Genomic DNA, 11,312 nt, shown 5'->3' on the forward strand with positions numbered 1-11,312 from the left:
CTGCCACCATTGGAAACTGCCATGGCTAACAGAGATCATAATATTTTTCGCAGCAATTTTGTCTCAGCTAACCCGATTCTCGATAGGCTTGTTAAAGAAGTAAAACAAGTCTGATCAAGGCCTATGTTTCCAATTTTGTCTAAACGGAAACTTAGCAATCCACTATGCAGCAAATCCCAAATATATTTTTCATCCTAAAGTTGGACCAAAACAGTTGACAACACTAAGAGCTTGTAGATTTTGAGTATATACATTGGAATCAAAATTTCCTTCGGAGTTAGTCTCTTGCTTTTAATTTATCGAGTACTTTATGAGCAAGCATGCGACTAATGAGTCGAAGCCCTTATGGAAAAACGACGTTTGCAAGTTTTCTTCCAATAATTTAAACCTTCCTGCATTTCTGAAGCAAATTAGTTTGCTCAGTCTGATAGAAGCATCAGATATTACATCGCAGCCGTAGCAAAAAAAATTAAATAGAAATTATCATCTTGAAAGTTCCGGAATAAACCTGTAGAGGGAAATGATAAAGAAATAAACAAATTTGTTTGATTAAAAAAAATCGAGCTTTTAAAGGATTTTAGATTTAAAAAGCACTCAAGGCCTTCGGAGTATAAAATGAAAAATAATCGTTTCGCCGAAGATTCTTGTCGGACTGAAATAAACAATTAAATTCACCCAAGTGGAACTTTGTGTAGAGAACAAACGAGAAGCAATTAAAGTCCCGTTTGTCTTTGCAACTCGTGGGCGGTACAGGTGATCGTAATGGAAGTAATATTCGTACAACGAATTGCAATGGGTGTTTTAAGTTTAATGGCAATTTTAGCCTGATGATTTTCTGAAGATGAAAGCCTGATAGGATGACATTGATAAATTATATGGTTTCCTGCACTCGCTCCAGTTCACGTTACTAACATTTGTCCCAAATTACATTAATTAGATTTTCTGTGACTTTTACTCCCTCATCGCCGAATGGTATATTTCAATATTAAAGCATCAAGAGACGTAAAACCCATTAAAGCAGTGCTCATTAGATTTACAACCCACATAGTAGAAACTTGCATTTCCTTTTTTGTTGCTAATTACAATCTGTCACAGAGTATGGATATTTTATCACATAAATTATCAATTATTAGTGACGTGAATCATATTCTTCATTGGGTGATGAGGAATGTCCAATTTGTTACAAAATTAAAATATCTGATAATAATATGAAATTGTGTAAAAGTATTTGGGTTTTTATTGACAAATTCCAGTGGGAAATGTACGATTGGCTCAATATGTTGATCCAAAATTTAAAAAAAAATTTGAAATTATGTATTAAATCTAGAACAAATTAGTTTTAATCTCTATTAAGAACTTTACTGAGTTTGTGGGATAGACTGTACTTAGTTTGTAGATTAACGATTACACAGGACTCGTAAAGTTCATCCGCTGGAAGGATTAAGCACAGCAACCTGACATACGGAAAGTGGCGGGTGTAAACGTTGTGACGCACTGCGTCGCCATAAATCTATTACGCTCAAGCTCAAGAGGAAACTTCCTGGCTCTTCACTATACTTCAGATTTATTGATTATATTATAAGAAATCCAATTCTTTTATCTATAAAAAGGTTTCAAGTGATAAAAAGTAAAATTAATTTTTCTGGGAACCTCAAAAAAAAGGGAGCCTTACTCTCTAGCAAATGAAAAAGTTTTTTGGACCACGCTATGTATCTATCAGGAGAATCATTCGTTTAAGGGGGGTTCCTACTTTGTTGGCCCGAAATCCGGCTGTTTTTTTGGGAATATTTTTTGAGAAAAGTATAAAAGATAGGAGGCTAAAATTTTCCACAATTGTTTGTCCATACTTATTGTAGCACTATAAAATTTGTGGGGCCGTTACATAAAAAGGGGAGAGGGGGGCCCATCAATGGCGGGTGGTCGGCGTCGACTTTTCCCCTGGTGGAAGATCTGTCCGCCGTAAAAATAATCTGAAACAAAAAATCAAAATATTTTCTCAATCCATACACTATAGTGCACAAAGTAGACTAGAATGAAGAAAAAAAATGAAAAATAAAGAAGTTACGAGATTTTGAAAAAAAAAATTGATTTTTTCACTTTTTTTTGCTACTAATAATTTTTTTTAAACAAACAATTTGAATATTTTTTGATGATTGTAGTCTCCTTTGTGCGGACACCTTCTGAGAATATGTCAAAAAAGTTTCATAGCGATTGCTCAATTTTTGCGCCTTCTGGGACTTCCACCAACACGGAAAACGTGGTTTTGAGAAAAACGCGTTCAAAGTTTTCATAAAAAACGCAAAAAATTATGTTGAACTTTTGCGATATAATTACACTTATTCATCATTTCGTATGTTTTCGGCGGTCGATGATTTCAAATCTGCCATCAAATTTGCACAATTCATTTGATTAAAAAAATGTTATAAACAATTTTTTAAAACAAATTACAATTTTTTAATGGTGCATATGCTTTCCATAGCTTTCGATAGCACTGATTTCAAATCTGGTACTATTTTTGCAATAAAAAATTATTTGAACAATTTATTTAATAAAAACTATTGCAAAATTACTTTTTCCCAAGAATAATATGGCTTTCATAGTTCAAGCGGTCAGAAATAACGAATTTGATATCAGATTTACAACAATCATTTGTTTAAATAAAGTTCAGAAAATGAGAGTACCTACGCCTAATCAGCTATTCCAGGTCCATACCTTCATCATTCACGTGAAAAACAAGCCTAAAATCGGAACCAGTTTCGCCGCCGCAGAGCAGCCGGCCGCTGCAGCCCAGCGCGTTTGACACCGCTCTATTCAACGGCCCATAACTTTCGAAATTTTTGATATTTTGACTTGAAATGTTCCAGGTCTATTTTTGAAACATATATCTATCCGAAAATGCGAAAAGAAAAAAAAAAATTTTTTTACCCAACAAAGTAGGAACCCCCTTAAGAATTCAAAGAACTAGTTTCTAGAAAAAACTTCTTGCTTAAATATACCAAAAAAAAATATGCCCGCTTGGCAGGCACGTTCTCGTCGCGCGTTATGCGCGCGGATCGCTTCGCTCGCCAAATTTTTTTCTCGTAACTTTCGTCGTTTTTCCACACATTTTTTGTTTATTTTATTTTTTTTAATGTTATTTTTCACGAATAAAACAAAAATTACGCGTCCTATCAAGAAGTGATTCTTATCGAAATTGTAGATCTTTTTTAGGATAACAATTTTTGTTAATTCATCTTTTTTCGTATCTTACATAGTTTGTCCACAAAATGGAATTTTTAAATTATTTTTTGTGCAATCAAAATTAGAATTTTCGATTTTTGAACAAAATCCAAAAATTTGTTATGATAATCTTGTAGAGCTTTCGAAAAGAAATGTTTTTCTTCTCTTGACTTTTTTCATATCGTGCATTTTTTGGCTTAAAATTTTGATTTTCGGTTAATTTAAGAAATGTTGAAAACGCTACTCTGAGAATTTTCTTTATATTGAAAAAAGTCATTAGGGTAAATTTTTTGTTCTTTTTAATACTATAAATATCCGTACATAGAATTTTCAAATTCAGAAAAAAGTGGTCTCAAAAATGTTCAAAATGCGCTCACTTTTTGAATTTTCACCAAAAATGGCTGGTCCACGAACTCGTACTTTCTTTTAGGACCGAAAAAAAGTTTGCCAAAGATGGATTTGATTCGTTAATTTTTTCGAGAGTTATCGTGCTTACAGACGGACGGCCGGACGGACAGACAGGCAGACGCCATCGTGAAAACCTGATTTTCGGATTCAGGGCGTCTCGAAACGTGGAGATCCGTTGAGAAACTGTGATGTCAAATTTCGGACAATTCCAATACTTTCTGAATCATAAATGATGAGAATGTAAAAAAAATACAATACATATTATATTTCCTTCCCTCTGAATAAGATTTATCGTTTCAATTATAATACCTTCTTTATTTAAGAAGTATGTAAAGAAGCGAGGAAAGTTTACCCTTCATAAAGATTCAAAATCTGGATTTACTTCATTTTAAGAGACGATCAATTTTTCCGAGTGAAGTAAAAAATAGACTGGGTAAACGATTTCGCAGTATCTATCATCTGCCTGGTCGATTTTTCCGTAAACTTCTGCGAACACGGCAACTGTATCTCGCGCTTGATCTTCAAAGCCGTAAATCATTGAAAAAGGATTTTTCTCTGGTTCGATTAAAGCTCACCGAGACACGCGCACTTCCGCCTCGACGCCAATATTTTATATCACGTACCTATATTAACGGCTCTTATTTGACTGGAAACGAAATAGTGAAAATCGACGGAAAATTGTAACTTGCATCATAGAAGGTTACGTTTAATATTCAAAAGCGCATAATTAGGAAATTAACAAATCATTTCAGATTCATATTGAATATTCCGCGTTATTACAATCTACAGTAGAAATTTTACATTAGTTTACAAACTTTCATAAGTTTCATCTTAAAGTCAGAATTTGGAAACTCTGGTATTCTAATTTTCTTCAGTGTTCACGCTGCTCCAATTTGATATTTCGAAATGGCAAGTCCTAAATCTCTACAGGCCCTTAAACTTTGAGCTGAGTTGAACAAAGTTTATGTCAGTCAGGAAGAGTGGGTCAATTTTCTAAAATTGTAGTTTCAATCCAGAATTGTGAGGAATATATTGAAAGCGAGGGATTGCTCACTAGGGTGACAATCGTGACATTGAAAACCCTAATTCCCTAACTATTAAACCCTCAATTTTGAATTTTGAATTATATAACTTCAAAAATATTCTGTATAAAAAGGAGTGTAAAACATTAAAAATTTTTGGTTGAAAAAAGAAAAATCAAGAGAAAATTTGTTTTCATAAGCTACAGTATTCTACGAGGGTATGTATTTGAAATACCTAAATTTATGATGTGAAGTAAAATTATCTTAAGTACCACCCTTTAAAATTATACCTTTTTGAAAAAAATGTATCCCCTATTTTTCTTTTTTTTAACCTTATTTTCGGTCGCCACTGAAACAGTGAGAGGAAAACAGCATTCAAAAAAAGTTCAACAATACCTTCTCCTATAAGTAAATGAATTAATAATATTGGTCTTTCAAAACTCTAAAGTTCAAGAATATTCTAAGGACTACATATTCTATAATTAAAAATTGCTACAAAAAAGTACTCTATATATTTTTTTTTTTTTATAAAAATAATTTTTCACGTTTTAACAGACAATTCTTTTTTTCTTGTAATGCTTTAGGGGAGGTCAAAAATAATGTTATAAAAAAGAAATAATGGGGGATAACTTTTAATCAAAAAGGTATAATATGAAGAGGTGGTACTTTATAATATAATATTTGACAGCTTTCATTTTCTAAAAATCGTAAATACAGGTATTTTTCAAATGTCATCTTCAAAAAGTGTTTCTCTCTCAAGCTTTGAGCGAGTTTTAAAAATAAATTTATCAAATAAAAAAAAATACCAGATACCTTTTTTCTCAGAAGACAAGCCTTTGATTATCTTAAAATTAGGTGTATTTTGGTTTAATAAGTGTCGCAAGTTTATACCTTTAAAAACTGCTCACCGCTATGAATTAACCTGGTTAAAAAATAAATATAGGTGATGGGAAAAATGTAAACAAATGTAAATAGTTATATTAATTGCAAAGTGCTTTTAGCAAAAATATTCCTCCTTAAATTCACTAAGTGTGTCATTAATTTCAGAAAATACAAACTTTTCTTGATTTTCAATTAAAACAAAAATTGAAACAAAATATAAATTATTGAAAATTTTGAAAAATACTTTAAACGAAAAATATTTTTCGCAGTCACTTACTGTTTCATTTTTTCCCAAAAAAATTTAGAGGAAAAATTTTAAAATAATCATTGTTTAACTAACTTAAAATTAGTTCAAAAGTACTTGTAAATTTATCACTTATAGATTACTAAAAAGTATCCTCGCGTAATTAATGGGCGTTCCTCCATTAAATAGAATATTAAATAAATGAAGAAAAAAATGCAGTAAGAAGTTTAAAATATAAAAGTTTCTAATTGTCACGTTTGTTCGACTAAAATTTATTACTAAAGCTTCACAAGAGCCGAAGATTTAAGACCAAGTTGGGTGTGTGAAAAACTTTTGACCTAAAAGGTAGGAAAAAGTGAAAAGTTTGATTTTTCTTTCGTTTACGTTTAGAGTAAAAAGTTTCCCCCTTTGGTAATCTTTCTTTGAGTCTTTGTAGTTTATTGTTACGCTTCTCTTTCCTGATACTGGAAAATGATCGACTACTCGACGGCTTGTGACAAAAACTACTTTATACCTTAAAAAATATTTGAAAGGTATGTTTTTCCTTTCGAAAAGTGTTTTCATTCTTATTTTGAATACCGAAGCATTCCCAGGTGCAACTTTACGTTTTGATGTTTCGTTTTCATTGTATGCGAGTTTTCGACTCTTTCTTTTATTAAATGTATAAAATACTGCTGAGTATTCGTAAAATTTAGCAAACCTTTGAATTACTTATGTACTTCTCGAGCAAAGCTTTCAAAACGAAAGAAACTTAAACCCTGAAATTCGAAAATAAAGCCGTATTCAAGTTGATTATTCATCTTTAGAAGTCAGTTTCTTATATTATTTCTTAAGAAACTTGAGGCAAAAGTTGTATTTTATATTTCTTCCTACGTTTTCTACAATTTAGATTTTACGATGAAATTTTCCTATTTGAACTTCTGAAACAGGAAAACAAGATTGCAATATCAATGTCGATTAAGTTCTCCTGCCACGGGCAAATCTAGTTGGCAAAATGAAACTCGGGGAATTGTAACGAGATCTCGGAAATCGATGCTCTGTTTCTCTTTCCGAAACTTTTGAATTTCTCTGTACACCAAAAGGTTCTTCGTTCTCCAAACATTTCTCGAATAGTTAACACACAATTGTTGTTTGCTGTGCACTGAAAGTGGATGTATATAAACTTTCCCTCGAAAGTCTGTTAGAAATTCTATCAAACAGGAATTCTGCATTAAATTGTGTTCTTATTAATGTTCTCAAGGGAAAGATTATCTTTTACAATCGTCAAAAGAAAAAGATTTCAAAATTACGATTATTTTAAAAAGCAATAATAAAATATTGGTTGAGAATTGTGACTAGTATATTGGAAATCCCATGTCAGTGCGGTTTCGCCTCCGATCCTAAATGGCCTTCACTTAAATCGAACACAAAATTCCCTTGCTCCTAACGTTGTGTGGGTGGTGAGAGACGTGTGAACGATTTCTGTGGGATTTGGCGGCATCACGCAACCAGATACAACTAACGGGCTAAAAGTGCAGCACTCCTGTTGTTTGTCACGCATGACTGAGCATATCATCCCTTTCAGCCCCGCGGCACCTTTCAGCACGAAACCGTCGTGGCATAAATTCTCGGAACATCATAATAGGCGATACTTAAGTAGGATTTTCAGTATCAATTATTATTTAAAGTCTACAGGCCTCGGACTCATCTGGGAAATACCAAATAGTATAAACAGTGTAACTTTTAAAATCCCTGCAATTTGTTGATATCCTCTAAAAATTTGTAGAAAAACTCGACAATTTCATGACCTCTTATAATTTTTTTTGAAACCCCATAATCTCTTAAATCTGTTGAAATCTAAAGAATCCCTCAAATTCGTGGAAATCCTTAGAAATTCCTAGAAGCGTCTTGAAATTGAATTGAATTTATTTTTTAAACTTCTCTAAAATAAGAATGTACTCAGGAATCGCTTGACCTTTTTTAAATATCATCGATATCCTGTAAACCTATTTTAAATCCTTCGAAATTTTCTAAAATCCTACGAAATTCTTTGAATACCCTTATAAAACATTGAAATCTCGTTTAATTTCTCACAGTAAAAAAAGTGTTCCAAATGATACCGAAATCAATATCATTTTGATATGCAACAAAAATGATAGCGAATTCAAGATCATTTTGATCGGACGGAGTAAATGATCGACTTTTGAAATCGTAATGAACTGATTCGGGATCAGGTATGAAGTCAAACCAAAATGCCTGGCGTTCTTAGATTACTTAAGCTCATATGCAAGTTTTTTATGTTTTCTAATCGCGCAGTGTACTTGAAAAGTTGAAAAATAACGGAATCTGGTAGTAGAAAGTATCACCTGTTAAATGTAGTTGTGACTTGCGTGCGGTTTGATACAACTTTTAGGTTAGGTCGTTATGACACAGGCGCCAAGAATTGGCGTTCATTTTGTTTAGTCTGACAAATGAACCAAAAATAAGATCAAATTGATCCGAATGGACAGATCATTATGATCACGAGTGTAAAATGATCGTTGGAACAAAATTCTCTGCAACAAAATTGATCCTTTTTTTACTGTGCTTAAAACCTTTTAAAACACTCTGAAGTCTTTAAAATCTTTTGAAATCCCTTAAAATGTATAATATAAAGTACGTTAAGGCCATGTGATGAGTGGGTCACGTGACAAGATACCTACCTTATCGCAACTTTGTTTATTTCCCAAATTATATTCACACGAAATGCCACATCGAGTTGAAAATTTAGGATACTAAACAAGAAGCACTAAGAATGGTGGGTCTGGTCCTAAAATTGTATAATTATAAAAAAAATTTGTTGTCAATAATTTTGTTTGCTTTTGTTATAATTATTAAAGCTTAGGACTAAACCCATATTTCTTAGTGCTTCTTATTTATTATCCCAAATTTTCAATTCGATGTGGCGCTTGGTGCGAAAATAAGTTGGGAAATAAGAAAGGACATAAATCTGGTGAAATTTCTAGTAATCCCATAAAAATCGAGTAAAATCTCGTAAAAAATCTTGGAAATTCCATAACATCTGCTTAAGAAACTTGTATCCCTTGAATATTTTAAAATACTCTATATTCTTTAAAATATTTTGAAATATATAAAATCTCCATAATCATGTGAAATACTGAGAAAACTTTTTAAATCTCTTAGAACCTTTTAAAATAAATTAAAATCTTTCAAATCCTTCAAAATCCATTGCAATTTTTTTTTAAATCTTTAAAGTCCTTGGAAATTCTTTAAAACCGCGTAGATCTAATAAAATTCCTACAAAATCCTTGAAATACGTTTGAAAGCTCGTAAAGTTTTTTATAATTTTTTAATATTTCTTAATATGTCTCTAAAAATTTTAAATGTTTGAAATTCTCTGAAATAAGATGAAACTTCTTAAAATCCCTCAGAATCTTGAATACGTTAACATTATATTAAATGTTTCAATGTCAATAAAACCAAAAAATGATGTATATTCTTACTTCTTTGCGCACATTTCCTTTCCTAAAGAAATTATTCATCTGGTTTATAAATTCCGGGCGGAAATTTGTTCAAATCCACACAAAAATAAATCTGTAAAAAACGATGCTTAGAGGTGCCGCAAGCTCCATATGAAGTTTAAAACGTATTTCACATAAGAAAAAAGGCGGTTTTGTAAATTTTATTAAGAATCCTTAATATTATCTGAATTGAGTTAAAACTCTACATTTCTCTTCAACGTTAGCAATTAGAGATTTGCTGCCTTTCTGACACCTCACCGAATTCTCTCAGTAACTTATTCAAAATAAAGTTGTATTCAATATGTTCCGTGCAGAAAATTCGAAACATATTTCAAATATATGTTTTATCTCAACCAAATATATTCACAAAAAAAGATATTATATAAAATGTAGTTTTCTCTAACGTTTATTTATGATTTTTTAAATAACTAAAACGGCGAAGCAAAGTTAAAGATTTTAGAAAAAACTACAACTTTCTAGCACTTATCTAAGAAAATATTGTTAGAAACAATATTTAATTGTTTAAACAATTTTTTTCTTAACTTTTGTTAATTATTGCCCTACTAAGTGAAAAAAAAGAACAGAAAGGTAAAAATGATCGAAAAAGCGCAACTATCAGGCACTAATATAGATAAAGATAGTCATGAACAACAATAATTGGCTTAAACAATTAGTTTTTTTATGAATCTTATTAATTATTAAGCCACTTCTAACGAAAAATGGACAAATGGTTTTAAAAAATTCACGAAAAACTGCAAATTTCTACCATTAAGCAAAAAGAATATTATTAACAATAATTATAAATTGTTTAAACAATTAATCTTTTTAACATTTATGAAATATCATCTCCCTCTTATTGAAAATTGAGTAACAAATGGAAAATTGGTGGAAAAAACCGGGACTTTCTAACAATATTCTATAATAAAATTTCCAGAGGCAATAATAAATTGTTTAAACAATTTACGTAAACATCTAATTATCATCTAATTATCAGTTGAATTCCAACTTGATTTAGCTAATATTAAGGATTCTGAATAAAATAGGAAAAAACATCTTTTTTCCTACGGTATTCATGAAAATTCGAAAAAAAATTCCCAATGCATTTTTGGATCACCCTACTATTCTTCACAGCCGTTTTGATACTTTTAGACAAAATGCATCACATGAGCGATGGAATTTTCGAAAAATTGGTACTAATACAAAAATACGAAGTTTTATGGAAAGCTTTTAGTATACTGCAGCAAAGATTTCTAAACTTAATAATAGTTTAACTAAAAGAGATCTTATAGACAAAGTCATAATTTTTAATAACTTCTTTACCCAAGTGTAAATATAATATTCAGTTTTATTAAAATTTTCAATGAAATGTACCAAATTCTTAAGATTCTTTTTGGACATTCAAATAATGTATTGAATATTTAATAAAAAAAAGTAACGGCAAGTTAACGCGTTACTTTTTTTAGTAAAGTTAACTGTAAAGCGTTACTTTAAAAAAAGTAATGGTAACGGTAATGGGTTACAAATTTTTAGGCAGTAACGGTAACGTTAACGCGTTACTTTCAGACAGTAACGTGTCAAACACTGCGAGCCAGATCGAATTTTGAGTTAGGACCACTTTGATTCACTCCGTCGGGTTGCGGGTTCGATTTCCGTCTAGCATTCTCGTTGAAAGTCTCATTTTTTGGTATCTCTGGAGTCTACAAATTAAAATAGCTGCAAAGCAGTTTTAATATTTTAATTTTATAACATGTTTGTTTGGCCTCGTTCTAGCAATATTGGAAAATCCGAGCATGCCTGAAAAATAGCTTGTTTGTTAATGATGCTAGGTAGTGCATTTTTATAGATTCACGTTAACGCGTAGCAGCATTTATCCGGAGGTTAGTTACGGCGAAATACAGCATGTTTGCGCACACCTTCTATTATATGGCTAAAGGTTGTATCGCGTTTTGACAGCTTACGTCGTTAGAATTATAATTGAATTCGCTTACGCGCACCCCTAAAACATGAGAATCGTATGAATAGTATTTAGTATATCAT

General features: G+C 31.4%; 1 protein-coding gene across 1 annotated transcript in view; it reads left to right on the forward strand.

Annotated features, from left to right (window-relative positions):
• Positions 1-11,312, forward strand: part of LOC117169417 (nephrin) — a 456,412-nt gene that overhangs the window by 358,330 nt on the left and 86,770 nt on the right. The window lies entirely within an intron of this gene.

This window comes from Belonocnema kinseyi, chromosome 3 (genome assembly GCF_010883055.1).
Source record: "Belonocnema kinseyi isolate 2016_QV_RU_SX_M_011 chromosome 3, B_treatae_v1, whole genome shotgun sequence".
NCBI lineage: Eukaryota > Metazoa > Arthropoda > Insecta > Hymenoptera > Cynipidae > Belonocnema > Belonocnema kinseyi.